Below are 22440 nucleotides of genomic sequence, written 5' to 3'. Positions count from 1 at the left end.
GCATACTAGCTGATTATGGCTTTTTCTTTTCAGGTTAAAAAAAAAAAAATTACAGCGGGTATACAACCGCTTTAAGGAATTCGAAAATAATACATTTTCATGTGACTGGAACAAATGAGACCATGCTTACTTTTTTTTTTTTTTGTCCATGTGTGACTTTCGTTTTCTGTACTCTCTTCTGTGGGATGACGTCTGGTGTGACCTTTTATAAACTCTCAGAAAACAGTTCCTCTGGCCTAAATTAGGGTTTAAAAAACAATCTACTAAATTACTTGTGATTTAGATAACTTGTTTTTGTTGCAGATGCAGTTTGATTTTAATATTAATCAAATATAATGCTTTTTTTAAAGGCCCCTAGGAAACAAATGTGTGCGGAGAGTCCTACAAACAATATGGTTGATTTAATGTTGCCATAGCAGCCTTTTCTTCAAGCTTGCTGTGTTGGTTCCTCTGTCTCGAGATATTAATTTTTCCACCCATTTCTTGACTTTCTTTCAATTTCACTTAATCAAAACAACATTATGCACCATGAAACAATGCTGCACACAAAAACATCATCTTTAACAGTCAATCTTCCCTGGTATGCAGCTGGGATACAATGATTGTGTTTGGTATTCAGTAAATGCCACCATTTCCTTCAAAGACTGGCATTTTCTAAGCATTTAGAAACTACTGCTTAGACATTTCAGTGGAATATAATGCCGCGTACACACGATCATTTTTCGGGTTGTAAAAAACAAAGTTTTTCAGGCTCTAGAAAAAAATTTGTTTTTTTCAACTTCATCATTAAAACGGCATTGCCTACACACGACCATGAAAAAAAAATGCTCTAGCAAAGCGCGGTGATGTACAACACGTACGACGGCACTATAAACGGTAAGTTGCATGCGGATGACGCCACCCTTGGGGCTGCTTTAGCTGATTTCGTGTTAGTAAAAGACGTTTTGCGCTTTTCTGTCTGTTACAGCGTGATGAATGTGCTCCATTACGAACGGTAGTTTTACCAGAACGAGCGCTCCCGTCTCATAACTTGCTTCTGAGCATGCACGGTTTTTTCACGTCGTTAAAGCCCACACATGACCATTTTTTACAACCCGAAAAACGACATAGTTTAAAACGTTGTGAAAAAATGGAGCATGTTGGAAAAAATGTTGGCCGTTTTTCAGAACCCGGAGGGGGGATGGCAATGTAGGGAGTAGAAAATGGGCTCACCCATTACTGTGAAACCTGTGTCTCTAGATGTAATTATACACTAGCGCCAACCAGAATAGCACAGTGGTCATCAGATTCTAGTTGAAGGCCACATGCTATATATCATGCAGATTTTTGCACAGACCACATTATCCACTGCACTTTATCCAGAAAAAGTCACTTGTGGGAGGAAGTTGGCCCAAACAATTTACTTTCAGTGGTGAAGGGCAAGGGTTTTTTTTTTCCTGTGGGAACGCACTTATAGGTAGATTCAGGTAGAGTTAGGCCGACTTATCAGTAGATACGCCGACCTAACTCGGAATCTACGCCGACCTATGTTTAAGCGTATGCTCAAACAGAGATACGCTTAAACATATCTAAGGTACGACGGCTTGCGCCATCCTATCTTAGATTGCAATTTTTCGGATGGCCGCTAGGTGGCGCTTCCAATGCGGCCGGCGTAGAATATGTAAATGAGTTTCTACGTCGATTCACGAACGTACGCCCTATTAGGTGGAATAACAATGTTAAAGTATGGCCGCCGTTCCCGCCACGAGGTTCGAATTTTTTACGTCGTTTGCGTAAGTCGTCCGCGAATCGGGAGTTACGTCGTTTACGTCCACGTCGAAATCAATAGGCCCGTACGGCGTACTTAGCCGCAATGCGCACTGGGAAATGTAGGTCAAGCCTCATTACCATTAAACACACCCCCCTCCAACCCATTTGAATTAGACGCCCTTACGCCCGCCGCGTTTACACTACGCCCTAAGTAAGGAGGTAAGTGCTTTGAGAATCATGTACTTGCCTCTCTTACTTAAGGCGGCGTAGTGTAAACACGCTAGGCTACGCCGCCGCAAATTAGCGCGCCCCTACCTGAATCTACCTATTATAGCAAGATTCACATAGTTAGGCCGGCGTATCAGTAGATACGCCGACCTAACTCGGAATCTGCGCCGTCCTAAGTTTAAGTGTATTCTCAAACAGAGATACACTTAAACCTATCTAAGATACGACGGCTTGCGCCGTCGTATCTTAGGGTGCAATATTTAGGCTGGCCGCTAGGTGGCGCTTCCATTGCACTCGGCGTAGAATATGTAAATCACTAGATACACCTATTCACGAACGTACGCGCGCCCGTCGCAGTATAGATACGCCGTTTACGTAAGGCATTTTCAGGCATAAAGTTATTCCATCAAGTAGATGGACTAGTAATGTTAAGTATGGCCGTCGTTCCCGCATCGAAATTTGAAAATTTACGTCCACGTCGAAACCAATACGTCCTTGCGGCGTACTTTGCCGCAATTCACACTGGGATATATACACTGTTCGTAAAAAACGTCAATCACGTCAGGTCACCCTCCATTACCATAAAACACACCCCCTCAGCCTAATTTGAATTAGGCGCGCTTACGCCGGCCGCATTTACGCTACGCCGCCGTAACTTAGCAGGCAAGTACTTTGTGAATACAGTACTTGCCTAGCTAACTTACGGCGGCGTAGTGTAAATACGATACGTTACGCCGCCGCAAAGATGCGGCGGTCTATTTGAATCCAGCTATTAATGTATATGCCAAGGGGAGCTGGAATGTGCTGGAGTGTCTATTGATGCCGGCTGCTGTTGGCTCTATTGTCGCTGTGGGATCTGTAAATGCTGGAGAAGTCTATTACTGCTGGTAGGGGGATCTATTGTTTCTGGGGGGGGGGTCAATTGTTGATGGGAGAAATCTACTGTGGAGGGAGGGGGTTATTGTTGCTGGCTGCTGGAGAGTCTATTGATGCTGGATACTGGGAGATCTATTGTTGCTGGGGTGGATCTACTGTTGCTGGGAGTGGGAGGTATTTTCTTGTGGGGTGATCTATTATTTCTGGGAGGGATCTATTGTTAATGAGAGATATCTATTGCTGCTGGGAAGATCTATTGTTTCTGTGGGGTGGGTCTATTGTTTCTGGGGGATCTATACTTGGTGTGATGGATCTATTGTTGGTGGGGAGATTTATTATTGCTAAGGGGTCTATTGTTGCTGGAAGCATCTATAGTTGCAGGGATGGTTCTATTGTTGCTGAGATAATCTATTGTTGCTGGGGTGGGGGTCTATTAGTGCTGACTGCAGGGGACCTATTTTACTGACTTTTATACTGACTTAGTAAATTCCATACAAACTACTTAGCATCAAAAATATTATACTTTTCTGTATTCTTTAGGTAAAGGGTTGAACAAAGGGATGGTGCTTGGAGGTGGGTAGGGGGCAAAGAAAAGGGGTGAATCAGAAAGGGGAAGTACCTGCACCTATTCTCTGGGGAAAAAAGCCCTGTGAAGGGCTATGCAATATAGTGGGGGGGGGGGGGGGGCAGCTCGGGATCAAGCCCTCACATGTTCCAAATTAGGCAGCGGCTTCCAATGGTAGGACACTGAGAAGAGGAGGAGACCTTTAAGAACATTTAGAAGCGTGTTTAATTTTTTCTGCCTGAAAAACGCTCTCTAGAAAAAAACACCTCTAGATTACCTAATGTGCATGGACACATAGAATAACATACAAACATAAAGGGAAATGGAGGAGTAGGGAACAGGCACTCTCTATGGAGCATTTTCCCTCTTCTTTTGTTCTGGAGACATTTCTCCCTTACCTTACCTTTACCTGGACAAACAGATGAATAGAGCAGGGACACAGAGAGCAATAAAAACTTGACAAAGGGTTTAATCCTTTGCTTCTCTATTCAAAACAAAAATTTGCCTTTACATACACTTTAAGGCCCCTTTCACACAGACGGCTGTTCTGCCGCAGTTAAAAGCATGTTTATGTTTTGCTGGAAATAAAGACTCCAGGCACAGCGATCAGCTGCATTTGTACAGTGCGATTAGCTGCGGTTGTGTTTAGCCGCGGCACGATATTGAACAGAGATCCGACTTGAATCCCTGCCAATACCAAGCACTGTGTCTGGTATAATTCTTGAGGGGGAACTCTACGCCAAATTTCAAATAAAAAACCGACATGGGTTCCCCTTCCAAGAGCATACCAGGTCCCCCCAAAATCCATACCAGACCCGTATCCGAGCACGCAGCCCGGCCGGTCAGGAAAGGGGGTGGGGACGAGCGAGCAGCCCCCCCCCTCCTTAACCGTACCAGGCAGCATTCCCTCAACATGGGGAGGTAGGTGCTTTGGGGCAGGGGGCGCCCTGTGGCCCCCACCCCAAAGCACCCTGTCCCCATGTTGATGAGGACAGGGCCTCTTCCCGACAACCCTGGCCGTTGGTTGTCGGGGTCTGCGGGCGGGGAGCTTATCAGAATCCGCGAGCCCCTTTTAATAAGGGGGCCCCCAGATCCTGGCCCCCCACCCTAGGTGAATGAGTATGGGGTGCGTCATACCCCTACACATTCACCTGGCGGAATTTTTTTTAAAAAAACACACTACACAGGGTTTTTAAAGTCATTTATTAGTCAGCTCTGTTTCAATTTCTAAACACTACATATCCCGTACTGACTCCACCTCCTAAAACTCCTCCTCTCAACACCTCTGTAGTTCAGAAGGCAGGCTCTGTGAAATGTGTGACACAGCAGTGCCTACTCACATGACATACATGGTGAATATGTGTCACAGGATTCAGGGAAGTAAATGTGTGGGGTTTTTCACAAAGAAAGATGACAAACTTCAAGATCTTTCAGATTACTAGAAATAGGATAGGAATAATTAAAAAATACAATGTGGAAATGAATATAATGAATTCAGATTCTGACCAGAGAAATGTATTAACTATTGTAAATGACTGTTATGATCAGTAGACAGATAATAAAGACAAGAGAGCTAATTTCCGGTGGGCAGTTAGAAACCCTTATTTTACAAATGAGAAGAAAATCTCCAAAGAAAAATCATGTTAAACAGATAAGTGTATCAGCACAGCAGCAGTAATCTTCTTTCATCTGAAAGTAGTGCCTGAGTAAGCTCTGTGCTTTACAATGGTGTTGGCTGTATTTCCAAAAGGAGCCAAATGATTTGGCTGAGACATTACAGATAAGTATTGTCAGTACACAAAGGGCTGATTTAGCATATATCTGCTGTATCAAAACACAGACATATTTGATTCGGCTCATTAACAGATGCACATTTATTACCACATGTTCTTTCCTTTTCGCTTCCATTTGCCTGGCATTCCTCAGAGACATGTCTGCATTTTCTATTTATGGCACACTTGTAGGGTCAGCTAGTCAAATGGGCACATGCTAACTTGATGAGATAAATATATGATCAGGGATTACTGGCAAATCTCAGTAAACAAACTAGAGGATGGTACATTTATGTTTGTTATATGGTTTTCATGTATGTTGTATTTTTAAAATAGGTGAATAAAAATAATACTGTATTTGCTGGCGTATCGGACTACCTTTTAGGCCTTGTACACATGACCGAACATGTCCGCTGGAACTGGTACGTCGGGCCAGTTTCCGCGGACATGTTCGGTCGTGTGTAGGGCCGACCGGACAGTTTCCCGGCCTAGCGGACAGGTTTCCAGCGGACAAAAGTTTCTTAGCATGCTAAGAAACTTGTCCGCTGGAAGCCTGTCCATCGGATATGTCCGATGGTCAGTACGACTCATCGGACATGTCCGCTGGCCCGAAATCCCACACATGCGTCGAAGTGATTCGACGCATGCGTGGAAGCATTGAACTTCCTGGTGCGCGCACGTCGCGGCATCATCGTCGCCGCCACGTCACCGCGTATTCTGTCCGCGGGGAATTCGGTCTGATGGTGTGTACACACATCAGACCAAATGATCCCAGCGGACATGTCCGATGAAAACGGTCCACGGACCATTTTCATCGGACATGTTGGGTGGTGTGTACGAGGCCTGACACTTAAAAAAAATGGCCAAAAAGCAGGGGTCGTCTTATACGCCGGGTCAGCTGCTCGGATGCCTGCTGGATGTGTGGTAATACTGTATGTAGCCAATGCTTAGCCAATCCCGGTGAACAATGTATTTAAATGAATACAGAGCCTGCTCGAATTGGAGTAACAACCTCTGCTAATCTGAGCAGGCTACATACAGTAGCCTGCTCGGATTGTCTTTAAGAGGCATGGGCTGATGATGTTACAGCCTCTGCCAATCCAAGCAGGCTTTGTATTCATTAATAGAATACATCACTCGCCGTGATTGGCTCCAGCAAGAATGAAGAAGAATATGGCTCCAGAAGGAAGAAATATGAAGCGTCGGAAGCCTCGGAAGGGGGGTCGTCTTATTCGGGGAGTACAGGCAAAAAATCTTAAAAAACTGTCAAATTAGGGGGTCGTCTTATACACCCGGTCGCCTTATACACCGGGAAATACAGTAATCATATTTTTGGTTCATTCTGAATTCTGCTCAAAGGTGAAGATTAATCTGCTATTTATTTTCCTTCGATAATAGGGTAGGAGAAAAACAAAAAGTCCTTTAACTACATGCTTGTCCAGATCACTAAAACACAGTGTAAAAGCCAGAGGATAACAGCCAGGCAAATAGCATTTGCAGAAGCAGACTTCATTAGTAACACTAGGTTGCTAGGTTATGTCATTCTTCTACTGACAGACATACAAGCCAAAAAATTAGCACAGTAATCAGTAGACTTTTGTTCTAGAAAATTTATAGACAAGCAACTCCTATCCTCATATTGATTAGTGGTTCCAAATTAATAATAACTACTGCAGTAGGGAACAGACACAAAAAAATACACTCTGTTCTGTTTTATTTGACGCAATTGAAGGTTTTTATACACATGATTACATAGATATCACGTCAATATTACAATTATACTTGTATGGTAACAAGGGGCGTAACATAGGCAGGCTAATTTTAATCAGGACTCGAAAGAATGGAAACATGTAATGAAAAAAATTTTTGTGCCATGTGCACAGTGGGTGCAGTGTGCAATACATAGGCAAAGCATACAAAATAGGATACAATTTTATACAGAATTTACAATTTCCTTAACACCCTGTCACCAGCTTACAAAATAGTAGGTAAAAGCACAGAGAAATCAATTATTTTAAATACTTGCAGCATTTTCCTTTCCATAAACAGTATTTTGTTAAATTTCAATGTGCTTCTGAGCAAATTTGACTACTTCATGAAGTCAATTTCCTAGCATAACCCACTCCCTCCTTATACATCAGATCTCTCCACTTTTCTGGGAGGGTCGAGTTGCCTGTGCTGGCTCAGCTCCTCTGACCCTCCCCTTGCCTCCCTGTAAAATCTTTTATGTAGCAGCCAAGGAAAGAGTGAAGAGAAATACTGTCACCTATGTAGCACTACCTCTGTAGGTTACATAGGTTGGACTTGATGGACTTGTGTCTTTTTTCAGCCTCACCTACTATGTAACTATGCTGCACAGCCAGTCACATAATGTCTTCAGCCCTGTTTTGTCGTTTTATTGAGGGGAAAAAAAACGTGTATGGGAATAGGAATTACGGGATGCCCAAACTTGACCGTAATACAAAAACCCAGGGACAACTTCCTCCCTATATACAGCTCCACTTGATCCTCCTGCACAACTTGATTTGATCCTCTGTACAACTTTGTTTGATTTACTTCTTTCAGAAACCAACAGTCTCTGTTATATTAGCAACAGTCCCTTAAAGGCTAGAAACGCTCAGCCCTTTTAGTAAAGTAGCACACAGTGTTGTGAATTGCATCCTGGAGTACCTGCAACTCCCCTGTAGACACTGGTCCCAGATCTACCCCTGCCTCTTCACCAGCCCTCCTGGCTGCCTCTTAACCAGTCTACCCAACTGACTCACTGGAGATCTCCCAGGGCAAAGTTTGATGAAGACTTAAAGCGGGAGTTCACCCATTTATTAAAATTTTCCCCTTTTCCCCTTAGATTCCTGCTCGTTCGGTCTAGGGGAATCGGCTATTTGTATTAAAATATGAGCAGTACTTACCTACCCATTTTTGAGATGCATCTTCTTCCGTCGCTTCCGGGTATGGGTCTTTGGGAGCGGGTGTTCCTTCTTGATTGACAGTCTTCCGAGAGGCTTCCGACGGTCGCATCCATCGCGTCACTCGTAGCTGAAAGAAGCCGAACGTCGGTGCGGCTCTATACTGCGCCTGCGCACCGACGTTCGGCTTCTTTCGGAAAATCGTGACGCGATGGATGCGACCGTCGGAAGCCTCTCGGAAGACTGTCAATCAAGAAGGAACGCCCATTCCCGCAGCCCATACCCGGAAGCGACGGAGAGGATGCATCTCGTAAACGGGTAAGTAATGCTCATATTTTAAAACAAATAGCCGATTCCCCTAGTAAAAACGAGCAGGAATCTAAGGGGGAAAAGTGCCCTCTAAGGGTGAACCACCGCTTTAAGCCCACTGATGTCTTTGAGCGAGACCTGCTACACGTGGCAGTGTCTCCCCTTGTCAGTCCCTGCACCATGCCATTGTACTCACTCAGTCCTTTCCTTGCTCCCGCTGCCTCTCAGGAAATTCTCCTCCCAACTTTTTCTGTGGAAGGACCCTTCTAGGCCAGCACCTAAACCCCAGCCTGAGGCAGAGACACCCCCCCGCCAACTAGGGAGTTCACATCAAGAGCCACCGACAGCATCTTTAGCACTGCATCTCCATCTTCCACCTGACTCCCTGCCCAGCATAACTCATGTCTATTAAGAGCTGACTTAGTTCCCTGCCAGGCCCACCTCCTGGTGATTGGCTGAGGGCCCCTAAATATACACAACAGCCCCTCCTAGCCTCCACCCTCTAGTTTTCAGAACATAATCCAACATTCTAGAAACGGGGGAGGCACCAAAGAGCTGTCTGTATGAGTCATGCTGCCCTGAAATCTACTAACCCTGACCCAATTACAGACTCACAGGATTAATCATGAGTCAGGATAAAGTTTGCCTACTCTCACACTAGTAGCACACACTATAGGGTGCTACACTTACATGAGAGCTCTGAGTCGGCTGAGCCTGCTGACATCACATTCAAGTTGCCGGCCCCCAGCAGTAGTCTTGGGGCTTTTTGATGTCTACACAAGGAAGGTTTTTACAGGTAAATAGCAAAATATTAAATATTAATGTTAAATGCACATATAATCTTATGTTAATATTTGTGTTAGGCATGTGCATTTCGTTTCGTTCCGAATCGAAATTCAGACAAATTTTTCATTATTCGGACATTCGGATGCATACGAATTCCCGAATTGCAATATTAATGAATTTACCGAATCCGAACGAACGTTTACGATTCCGGATCGAAAACCCGCGGACGAAATTCGATCGGAATTTAAAAAAAAAAAAAAAAACGATCGGAATTCGGAAAAAAATAAAAACATTTTTGAATATAATTCGAAAATGAATTCTATTCGAAAAGAGACTATTTGTTTTCAAATCTGGTCGAAATATTTTCGAATTTGACCGGATTTTTCTAAATTCGGTCGAAAACGAACGAATTCCGAAAACGAATTTTACACATGTAACGAATCTAACTTAACGAAATTAATTAAATAACAAATTAAAACGAAACGAAACAAATTTTTCCCTTTTGCACATGCCTAATTTGTGTTGTTGTGACGTTACCACGCATGCATGCAAGTTGAATAGCATTATGGCTATTGTAGTTGCAGATTGATGTATAATGATATTTCACTATATAAGCACAGTATTATTTATTTATGTATAGCAAGGAACATGACACACGTTCCCTAAGACTTTCCAGTCTCAGGGAACATGTGCTAATTATTACCATATCTACAACTTAGTGTACATAAGTGTGATGGGTACTGGGAAAATACTTCTTACACTTGTCAGTGGGAAGAATCCACGCTTACGGTTAGCTAAAAAGATCATTGGTGTCAATGGGAGGCAGACATTGCACAAAGTACCCCCAGCAATCTCTGAAGGAACCCTCGTTAAAGCGGAACTCCACTCTCTCAACGAACATTAGTATTAGTAAATAGATAAAAAAGTACTGTATATCATGTTTACTTGTTTTAAACTTGTTTTCTTAAATTTGCCTAAGCATATTATACTAAGGGGTGTTTTTCAAAGTGATTGCTCAGCATAATAAAGCATGCAGAGATGGGTGGGTGCGTTTGCTTTGAATAGTAAAAATGTGCATTATTATAGCATTTATGGTTTGTAGTACTCAGATTCTTTGTAGTTCTACTTTTAAGAAAGACTGATTTAGCAACACAGCATATGTGGCAGATTGATTACTCAAACAAAATGGCACTCATGGAAGTACATGTCTTCAACTGTCATTCATATTCATGGAGCTCATTGCTGAATTGGTCTGCTACAGAGTCCCAGAGTGATCATGTTCTGAAAAATCTTGAAAAGTAATAGTTTAACTGTCTCTTCTGTCATTTGCCATGCCTATTACTGATGACATGAAGGTACAGTATATGAAAATAATTTATTATTTTTCCTATAAGTTATGCTCAGCACCAACACAGATTGGATTGTGCTGTTTTATGAATGTATAAGAAGAACGTAAATGTAATCAATATCTTGAGCTGCATAACGGAGTAGCGTTATGGTACAAGTTTTCCCAGACTAGGACTAATTGTCATTATTTAGCATTTCATTCAACGCTTCCAGGAACTGCATGGAGTATTTTCAGTAAGGTCTTTGTATATTAAAATGTAACTCTAGGCCCAGATGAAAATCATTATATGGGACTAATGCCAAGATACTCCTGGTTTATTGACAAGCACTTCTATACCAATGAATAACCTACCATATTGAGAATGTTTCTTGGATCTATTTAGACTGTATTCTTTATTTATTATTGGAAAGCACAAAAGCATTATTCTTTAAAAAAAAAAAAATCATTATATAGAATATGAATTCTCCCTTCTGTTTTTTCTACAGAAAGCACCCCATCCATAAATAGCCAGTAAAAACTCTCAACCTGCAGGATTCTGGCACCAGATAAAAGTGGGAAACAAACTGTAACTTCAGATGGCAGCCAGCCCACAGCTATGGATTACAAAACAAGTACCGTTATCCTATGCATCCCGAGCATAGCCCTCAGGAGTGATTTGCATGACAACCCTGCCATGCCTGATTTAGATTAAGTAACCGTGGTATCCTGGATACTTGTTTTTTTATTATTAACTTAGAAGCAATTGAGGCTGTGAAGTCTTGTATGTAGAAGCATCTATAACACATACCTGTGCAATACAGAATGGAGAAAGATTCTCCTACCACTCACTGACCAAAAAGGTGGCACCATTTTGACACCATTTTTTTTTGCATCCCATTTGTGAAAAATGTATGCTAAGGAGGAAGCACAGGGGTCTTACTTATGGCTTGAGTTCAAGTTTAGTACGCACACCCTGAGATACTGTAAGTGCTAGTTCACACCAGATTACTGTACTATAGAAAACAATGCAGCTAAATTATGAATGCATTTTTTCAATGTACAATGTGATATCTTTATGCAGACATATACAACCTGTTGCACACACTCTTTACTTAGTAGGTTACAGTAAATGTTTGCTATAGTTATTAAATGTTAATGTTACACTTCCTGACTTTAAATGCTTTCCAACATTTGCTGTTTTCAAATAAGATGATCATTAAAGTGTCACTATAGGCATATTTTATTTTGGATAGAGTAAGGGAGGGTAGAACCAGAACTAGTGACCCCATTGGAAGATTTCCCCTCTCTGATGTCAATCCAAAATGTGGGATTTTCTTTTACTTTCACTTTTTACGATAATGATAAGCAAGACAAATATTTCCCTAAAGAAGGGCACGAACAGCAATAAAAACTGACAGGTGTTCTAATTCCTCTCCAAAAGGTACAAAAATACTGTGACACTTTCATTTGTGTTGAAGACTATCATAGCTGGTTAGAGGCTAAAGTAATGAGAAGGCTTCCCTTACAGCCCTGGTCCAAACACCTCTGAAAATGGTGACTTGGAATGGCAGGGCACAGGTGCTTAGAGTCCAGTCCACAGGTGACCACTTCTGTTGGGTATCTTGGCAGAGAAGTACTGTTGTAGAATGCTGAGTAGCCCAGTGGAGAACCGGGTGTAGAAGCCACACGGGAGTAGACTGGAACATGCAGCTAACAAAAGCACCAAAACCCATGAAATGCTGGAGGTGGCCAGTGGTTGACAACCTGGAAGGCAGATATCAGGCAGGATGGAAGACAGAGGCGTTGTCAGGAGGCAAGCTGAGATCAGCAAAACATATATAGTGGGATCATGGTCAGCAACGAGTAATCAGCAGGATCATGTTTAGGAAGCAAGTCAAGGTCACAGTCAAGACAAGTCGCAACAGGAGGTCAGAGCAAAGAAGAATCCAGAGACACGACAGGTAAGCAATGTGAATTTAGGGATAATCGCAGATTTGGGACACAGATTCATTGCTATTCTTTAAATAGGCCATCTGGGGCTTTGTCTTAAATCAGATGTGCATACCTGTGCACCTGCAAGTGCAGACGCTCGTACAACACATCCACGTGCCTTGTCTTGTATATTGGCGCATGCGCACATCTGAAGCCATCATGACAAAGACACGGCAAAATTGTTCCCTTCCACTTGTCAGCAAAGTACAATGAATTCAGGCACTGAATATAATATAAAATTAGTGGATAAATGTCAATTGTCAAAAAACACCTCGCCCCATTAATTAATAGAAAATACGAAGGGGTACCAAGAGAACCCAGGGGCTATTAATTGGTGCAAATAAAGATTAAAGAATCAAAAAGATTTTTTATGTAAAAATAGAAAAACATTTTATTAAGACAATTATATGACATCAATTACGATAAGTCGGTTCAATCTCCATTGGATAAAATATGGAGAATCAAGATGAAGCATTGATTTGTCGATTCGCTCTACATGTTTCATTCAATAAGAGCTTCCTCAGGAGCATTTATAGACAATGCTAAGTATCAAAAAGAAAAACATATAATTAATTGACTGTAAGTAGATTACACAGCAGTGAGTAGATGCAAACAAATAAATGCAAACATTTTTTGAAAAATATATGTAGGGAGATTGGTTACATCGGTTGAGGCAGAAGGTGCATATTCAACAATTTTAGCTACAAACAACAAAGGCGCTCAAAAAGAAACTTACCAAAAGATAATAAAGTTGGGTTCTCTTGGTACCCCCTTCCCCCTTCGTATATTTTTCAGGCACCGAATATGCTTTAATACAGCTTTTATTACATAAATATGCCACTTATTTGCTTAATACTTATGTTCCGGCATACAGCTAAATGCATTAAAATATCTGTCAGACAGTACAGCCAGGTCCTGGACTCCCCTGAAGCCTACACTGCAGTTGATCAATACAGCTTTGTCCATGATCCTAGGCCAGCCTGGCCAGTAAAGGGGCAGAAGAACACTGATCAGGTCACCAACCCGCTATTGCCCACACCTCTTGTAAGCAAATTTACAGACAGAATTCTGCAAAGAAATAGAAATTGATTGAATGAGAGTGCTGAGGCCTGTGCTGATCTATGAAAAACAAAAATACTGCTTTTCTAATGAACAAACTGATTTCGATGTTTATTTGAATGAACATTAGAATATACAGTGATGAGCCATATGGACACAATCTAGAGCTTACATTTTTAAACATAATACATGTCCTTGCCACAAAAAGCGTGTCAACAACACATTTTCAAACATTTAACAACACAAATGCCACTATTCTTCTAAAGACAATTATACATGGAAAACAAACATTTGGAGTGATATCCTTGCTTTACCTTTCCAACTTATTCAATCTACTCCAGTTTTTTAAATATGCATTTCAAGGTTATTTTCAATGGTTGTTTATGTGTTGCATTACATTTATATGGTTCCATATTGTTAAAAATATGTGATCCTCTGTTGAGAGGAGGTGGATGAGGTGTTCTGATCTACTAGAGAAACTGCTTTTACAAACCCAGTCATTTGGGAGCTATGCATAACTGCTGTACGATTTTAGAAGACCATCTCATATGTACTGGGTATGGAGTCGCCGAATGCTTTCAAACAAAGAGATTTGTGTTGACAATTACACTCAACATTTTTATATTAAAATAGAAAAAAACACGCCAAACTCTTATGGTGCCATCAGAACAGCACATTATCTTCTAAATGCAGGCAATTTGCCTGCTATAGCATATGGAGAAAGCTCAGACTCAAAATCTTTCAGGGTGTCAGGTACTGGGCTGAATATTATCTACTCACACATTGCGAAGAACATTGTTAAACTACAGCTAATCATAATGAGATGTATTTAGGGATTTCAACAACTTCATACTTTAATAAGAACATTTCAACTTTTACCTAGAGACGTGTTCTTTTTTAATTATCTAAACTCAAAACTGTTGTGAATTCTTAATATTATGTCACCAGTATAGGAACCGGGAAGAAAGAGCCTTGCGCTAATTATATTAAATATATCGAGTAAAAGGAAAATATAATGCCACGTACACACGACAGTTATTCATGTCATGCAAAAAAATGACGTTTTTCTCAACGTGATTTGTCGTGATTCCTCTCAAGCCTGCTTTGCATACAGTTCGTGAAAAAAATGCTTGAGAAAAGCGCGGTGACGTATAACACGTACGGCGGCACTATAAAGGGGAAGTTCTACTCGAATGACACCACCCTTTGGGCTGCTTTTGCTAATTTCCCCATCTCATAACTTGCTTCTGAGCATGCACGTTTTTTCCCTCTCGTAAAAGCATACACACAACCGTTTTTCACGACGTGAAAAACGACGAGAAAAAAAAGAGCAGGTTCTACATTTTTTAAGCCCATTTTTCTTGTAGAGAAAAATGCTCTGGAGCATGCACATGACCATTAAAAAAAATGAATTTTTCTTGTCATGAAAAACGGTCATGTGTACGCGGCATAACAATACAGTTTCTGTGCGAGTGATTTAAACACACTATTATGTGAAAAAGTATTTGCCTCCTTTCTGATTTTTTCATTTTTTTTGCATATGTGTCACACTTAAATGACTCAGATCATCAAACAAATGTTATTATTATTTTATTTTTACACAAAGATAACCCGAGTAAATACAAAAGGCAGTTTTTAAATGATGGTTTAATTTACAGTATTAAGGGAAAAAGGCTGTCCAAATCTGCCTGGCTTTATGTGGAAAAGTAATTGCCCCCTTAACCTAATAACTGGTTGTGTCACCCTTGGCGGCATTAACTGCAATCAAGCGTTTGCGATAACTGGCAATGAATTTTTCACATTGCTGTGGAGCAATTTTTTCTTTTTTAACAGAAGAAGCTGTGTAGCAATTTTGACCTACTCTTCGTTGCAGAATTGTTTGAATTCAGCCACATTGGAGGGTTTTCCAGCATGAAGGGCCTGTGTAAGGTCATGATACAGCATCTCAATTGGATTTAAATCCAAGATTTGACTAGGCCACTCCAAAACCTATTTTGCTTTGTTTGAACCACTTGCAGGTGGACTTGCTGTTGTGTTTCGGATCATTGTCCTGCTGCATAACCCAAGTGCACTTGAGTTTGAGGTCCCAAACTGATGGCCGGACATTCTCCTTTAGGATTTTCTGGTAGAGCTCAGAATTCATGGTTCCATCAATTATGGTAAGTCACCCAGGTCCTGAAGCTGCGAAGCAGCCCCTGACTATCACGGTACCACCACCATGTCTGACTGTTGGTATGATGTTCTTGTTATGACATTTATTAGTTTTATGCCAGATGTAACGGGACGCATCCCTTAAAAGTTAAATTTTTGTCTCATCAGCCCACAGAATTTTTGTATAAAAGTCTTGGGGATAATAAAGATGTTTTTTGGTAAATGTGAGATTTGTGTCCTTATTGGTCAGCAGTGGCTTTGGCCTTGGAACTCTCCCATTGATGCAATTTTTGCCCAGTCTCTTTCTTATTGTTGAATCATCAACATTGATCATATCTGAGGCAAATGAGGCCTGCAGTTCTTTAGGTGTTGTTCTGGGTTCTTTTATAACCTCCTGGATGATTTGTCGTCATGCTCTTGGAGTAATTTTTGTAGGCCGGCCACTCCTGGGAAGGTTCACCACTGTTCCAAGTTATCTCCATTTCTGCATAATGGCTCTTCCCGTGGTTCACTGGAGTTCCAAAGCCTTAGAAATGTATTTGAAACCCTTCCCAGACTGATACATGCACATTACTTTGTTTCTAATCTGTTCTTGATTTTTTTTAGATTGTGGCATGATGTGTGGCTTTTTGTGATCTGTTAGCATGCTTCACTTCATTCGACAGCTTTTATTTTATGTGATTTCTTGATTCAACAGGTCTGGTAGTAATCAGGCCTGGGTGTGGCAAATGAAATTTAGCTCAGCTTTCAAAAAAATTGTGGCTAATCACAATTCATTTATGATTGGGCATGGGAGGGGCAATTACTTTTTCACATAGGGCCAGACAGGCTTTTTTTCCTTAATAAATAAAATAATAATTTTAAAACTGCATCTTGGATTTATTCGGATTATCTTTGTGTAATATTAAAATTTATTTGCTGACCTGAATCATTTAAGTGTGAGAAATATGCAAAAAAAAAAAAAAATTAGGAAGGAGGCAAATACTTTTTCACACAACTGTACTATTTAACTCCGATGCTTGATAACACAATGGATTCACCATATTATTCTAAAGCAGATTTTCTCAACCTTTTTTTAGTCATGGCACCATTTAAAATTATGAACAATCTCGAAGCACCCTACAAAATTATGGACAGTCTTGGGGCACCCCCATTCTAAAATGTTAAAACTGTTCTGATAATTTTACATAATGCAGCAACATTAATACACGTAGGAACCCAAAATTGAAGGTTATTCTTCCAAAGCAAATACACTTTTGCAAACTGGTACTGACTAGTTTTCCACTCCTCTCCCTCCATTTTCTCCACCACTCAGCTAATGAGAACCCAAAGCTGATGGAGAGAGATAAGGGAGGGTCAAACAAGGATGATATGCAGGCAACTGACATCCTTCTTATCAACTGATGATGCCATTGGTCGTTAGGAGGTTGGCAGCTAGAAAGTTGTAATAGTGTACAATAAAAACCTGTGTTTTGTGTAACTAAAAGGCAGATTTCATCCACCCACCAGCTTGTATAAAATGTTGAGGCAATTTTTAGGCATTTTGCAAAGGCACCCTCTGAAGAAACCTCAGAGCCTGGTTGAAAGTGGCTGTTTTAAAGCCATTTCCTTCAGGGCTTATAGGAGATTCCATGTCTGGGCTGGTTTGCTATAATACAAAGGGATGGAGGAGAGATTTGTTTCTAGTGGGAATAGCAAGATAAGTGGCTGGTAACAAAATGTGGAGGCAATCTATCTTTAGATGGGTGACTTCAGCTGCTCTATATTAGCATCAGTGTTGACCTCCACCTAAAACATGACAAAAAAAACAATATGTCACTAGGGGGGCTCCTAGAGGATTATTCTTTGTTCATTGTTAGCTAGTTCTTTTCAAAACACATGTATGATTTAAGATCTAATTAAAAGAAGCCCACACCAACTAATATGCCACATACACGTTTGGGTCAGTGACGTTGTTAACACAGCCACTGCCCTTGAACAAGTATGAAGCAGCTGCATGGTAATAACACCCTGGTTTGTGTAGAACACTTCCCAGTCCACCCAAAACAGAAACATCTATTTTTGGGTTAAGTTTTATTTTGCGTAATAATTTCAGAAGTATAAATACTATATTTGTTGAGGCAGTCACTAATTCAAAAAAAGCTTTATCAGCACTGAAATTAGATAATAATCTACAACCTCAATCTGACTGAAGTTTTTTCAAAATATGTCCTGTCATAGTCACTGAACATCTGTATAAAACCACTGAAGAACCAGGTATGATCAACTAGCATTCCTTTTAGCACCATCTGCATTGGCTAATAGAGTATTCAGAACAACACTGATTGATCCCATTGGCTTGCATATATTCAGGGTTATTTTTCATCAAACAAGTTCAATTCCTAAAAGAGAAGCTCAATCAAACTGCATTATTCAGAGCACAATTCCCTAGCAACTCTCGATACACTCTGTGATGTTATCAGATAGGGAACATGGCAAAACATACAGATGAGTCAAGTTTGGTTAAGCAACATGTAATTTATAATTTTCCATCTTTAATTCAATGCTAAAATTGAGGGGAGGGAGACACAGATCATAAAACAAGACCGGGCCAGGGGATACCTTTGGCTTGGGAAGTAATACCTTGCTTTGGGATGTGTCTATAATCATGCCCAACTACTCCAGCCTTCTTTGAGGCTGCAAGGAGGATTTTTCCAGATTAAGGACCCAGCCTAGATACTCGAAATATTCCACTGTGCTGTGCATATTGTGGCCCAAACGTGCAGAGGACTGATCTATGATCAACAGATCGTCCAGGTAGGCTGTTATTGCTATGCCCCGTACCCTTAGCCTTGCCAGGCCCGGGGCCAGTATTTTTATGAACATTCGAGGTGCCGTAGCCAGCCTAAAAGGAAGGGCCACAAACTGAAAGTGGCGCTGATCCACCACAAACCTTAGAAATCTTTGGTGAACGGGGAATATTGGCAAATGTAGATATGCATCTCTGATGCCTCTTGATGCCAGGAATTTCTCCTCCCTGAAGGGTGGAAACAACTGAACGAACAGACTTCATGCGGAGGGAGCGAATGTTCGGAAACTAATTCAGGCTTTTCAGATCTAGGATAGGTCTGACATCCCCATTTGGTTTTGGAACCGTGAAAACGTTTGAGTGGAACCCTGATCCCTGATCCTCTGGGGCTAACTCCATGGTTACCCCTTGGGACAACATGTGTTCCTAGGCCAACAACAAATACCTACTTTTTCTGGATCTTTGCACAGACAGACCATCAAAAGAGCACTTTCTTCTTAGCACATGTTCAACGTGACCAACAACTTTAGACACTGGTGAAAAAACTGAGGTACTCTCCATTTGGGAGGGGTTATATAGGGGAGGAACTCAATTCTAATTGGGATAACCAGTGTCCAATCGCCTGTGGTGACTACATAACCCATTAAGTAATTAAGGCTCTGTGTCCCATGATGTATGAGCAAGAAAAGGCTGTTTCATCCTATATGCACAGATCTTCCCCCTTCTGCACTGTCTATCTGGGGAACACCAACTAACACAGGCAGAGTAGCTGACCTGCACATGCTCAGTTGTGTCTTGTATGCTGGACAGAACAGTTATGCCCTGTACACACGATAGGTTAGTCTGATGAAAACGGTCTGATGGATTTTTCCATCAGTTATCCGATGAAGCTGACTGATGATCAGTCGTGCCTACACACCATCAGTTAAAAAAACTATTGTGTCAGAACGTGGTGACGTAAAACACAACGACATGCTGAAAAAAATGAAGTTCAATGCTTTCAAGCATGCGTCGACTTGATTCTGAGAATTCGTGGATTTTTAACCGATAGACGTACCCACAGACGATCGTTTTTTTTCTATAAGTTTTTTATCCATCAGATAATTTTAAAACAAGTTCCTATTTTTTTAACCTATGGATAAATAACTGATGGGGGCCCACACACGATCGGTTTGGTCTGATGAAAACGGTCCATCAGACCGTTTTCATCAGACTAACCTATCGTGTGTACACAGCATTACTTGTTCTCAGAGATAGCCAGGTCACATGATATTGACATCACACATATGGGCATGTATATAGGCTGCAGTGGAAATCTCCGCCTTCCTGAACTCTCAGCATTGGAGAAACTCTGCAGTTTATCATGTAAGCGTGGTATACAGATCATCCAAAATGGTATATAGTGGCAATATTTTAATATAAAAATAAGATTTATAAGCTATGGGCACTGTTTGGGGGCGGATGAACTATTTTCATATTACTGGGTTTAGTATCACTTTAATGATGAGTTTGTTGATTGTTTTCATGAATCAGACCTGCAATTACATTTTTTAGACGCTTTGCCATCACGGATATCATAATTTTCAATTCAACATTTACCAAAGAAATGGGACGATAGGAATACACTTCTTCTGGGTCCATACCTGGTTTAAAAATCAGTACTATATTGGCCATAATAAACTATTTTGATATTGGCTTATCACCAAAAAAAACTGAATTATAAATCTATTAAAATGTGAGTTATCTTTCTATCAAATATTTTATAACATTTGAAGCTATATCCATGTGGTCTAGGGGTCTTAAGATCTCGAAAATGTTTAATTGTCACAGCAACTTCGTGTTGAGTAATATTAGCATTTTAATTTGTCCAGCTGGGCATCACTCAGTTGTTGTAATGTGAATCTGGCAGAAAATTGTTTATTACAATCGTTAGGGGGGACTATCTTTATAAAGATTTAAATACAATTCCAGGAATGTCTTTTCAACGTCCTCCGTATTTAGCTTGTTCCTTTTTGACAAATCTAAAGCAGAGCTTTCCTGTTTTATTTTAATATCTAGTCCACATTGCCAAGTTCTTAGTAATCATTTTCATAACCTATATTAACAAATATACCTTTAACTTTCTTCTTGATACCAGATACTAGTCAACACTCTCACTCGGGGCGGAGAACGAAGAAGGCTCTGCAGCTGCTCTGCTGGGGCTCTCCTCCTCATCATCAGTGGCTCCAGCCTCCGACGTGACTGACGTCACTGGTTGCTACACGCCAAGCGGCACAGGCGTTAGCAACCAGCGGCGCAGCTCCACCCACCTCCTCCCTCCAGCGCGGCATAATGACAGAGTCTCTCTCTCACCGCCGCTGATTATACCGATGTGAGAGAGAGACTCTGTCTGGGGTCAGAGCCGACCCGGGCCCCCCCTCGGGCAGTGTCCGACGGACCGAATGGTCAGTCCGCCCCTGCGGCTTGTCGGGAATCCGGCCCTGCCGGGCCCCACTCGGCTGCGGGCCCCATAGCGGCCGCGTGGGTCGCTATGGCGGTAGTTCCGCCACTGGATACTATTTATAAACCCCTTTTTCAAAGAGTCATGATTCCCATAACGGCAGATGATTCATGTATCAGTTACTTCCTGTAATTCATCTACCCTTAGCTCAGACATGCAGACAGGAGGGTGTGCTTAGCTGAGAAAACCCTTCCTTCCCTTCTGAAGACTTCTGGGATATATGAAATCATTTGCCTAGTCCTGGAAACCAGGAAGAAACTGAAGAAATAAAAAAAAAAGTTTAAAACTAGTAAATATAATATACTTTCCAACCTGTTTACTAATGCTAGCAGTATAAGGATTAAAAGTAGTCAATGTTGATTAAGAGAGCGAAGTTCCACTGTAAGGTTTACGATTTTATCTACTGTATATACTCGAGTATAAGCCGAGTTTTTCAGCAATTTTTTTTGTGCTGAAAATGCCCCTCCCCCTCGGCTTATACTCAAGTCACCCTTTTGTGCCTGATCTCCCGGACTTTGGGGACCCAGCACACATGTAGCCCCACTTTTCTTCTACAAGTGTGCGAAGTTTGTTGTCCGGGGGACCTTGGGCCAGGGAGCACAGATTTTTCAAACCCCGGGCACCCCTTCTATAGACTCCTATGTTAAACAGTAATTTCTCCGGTGATTTGGGGACCCAGTACTGGCCGGTTGTAGGTTCCCTGGACCCAGAACTTGGCACACATGTAGCCCCATTTCTCCTCTACAAGTGTGCAAAGTTTGTTGTCTGGGGAACCTACGGCTGGGGAGCACCAATTTTCCAAAGCCGGGCACCCCTTCTATAGATTTCCATGTTAAACGTCAGTCGAGGCATGGGCACAGGGAGGCAAAGTGAGGCATGCAGATGGAGACCCTAGGCTTATACTCAAGTCAATACGTTTTCTCATTTTTTTGTGGTAAAATGATACTCGAGTATATACGGTAAATGCATTTCATTATTTTAAATTCATTTCTGTATTTTACTGATCATGAACTGTTTAAACTGTTATTGTCCTTAAAAAAAAAAGTAGGAACCCTCCATCTTCTCTACTTCCTAAAATCAAGTAACAGAGCTATTGGGGAATGGTCAGAATAGATAATATTGTGAATTTTAGTAGTACCTCTATTAGTCAAAAACTGGAAACACAAAAAATATCAATTTGTGAAAAGTTTTTCTTTTAGATTTACTTATATATACAGAAGAGTCTATCCAAGAGCTAGAGAACTTTACTGTTGGTAATGAAGAAAGACACTGTACATGCTCAGAGCCCATGAATAGTTGACAGAATATCACTTTTATATGAAACAACATGTCTATAATCAATATCTTCTAGACACACTAAGAATTCATCCTGCCTAGTGAACAGCTTACTGGGGCTTTTGCAAAGGCAGAAGTTGCCAACATAGGTGTGCGC

This window comes from Rana temporaria, chromosome 2 (genome assembly GCF_905171775.1).
Source record: "Rana temporaria chromosome 2, aRanTem1.1, whole genome shotgun sequence".
NCBI lineage: Eukaryota > Metazoa > Chordata > Amphibia > Anura > Ranidae > Rana > Rana temporaria.
The sequence above is the reverse complement of the archived record's forward strand: the minus strand, read 5'-3'. Positions refer to the sequence as shown.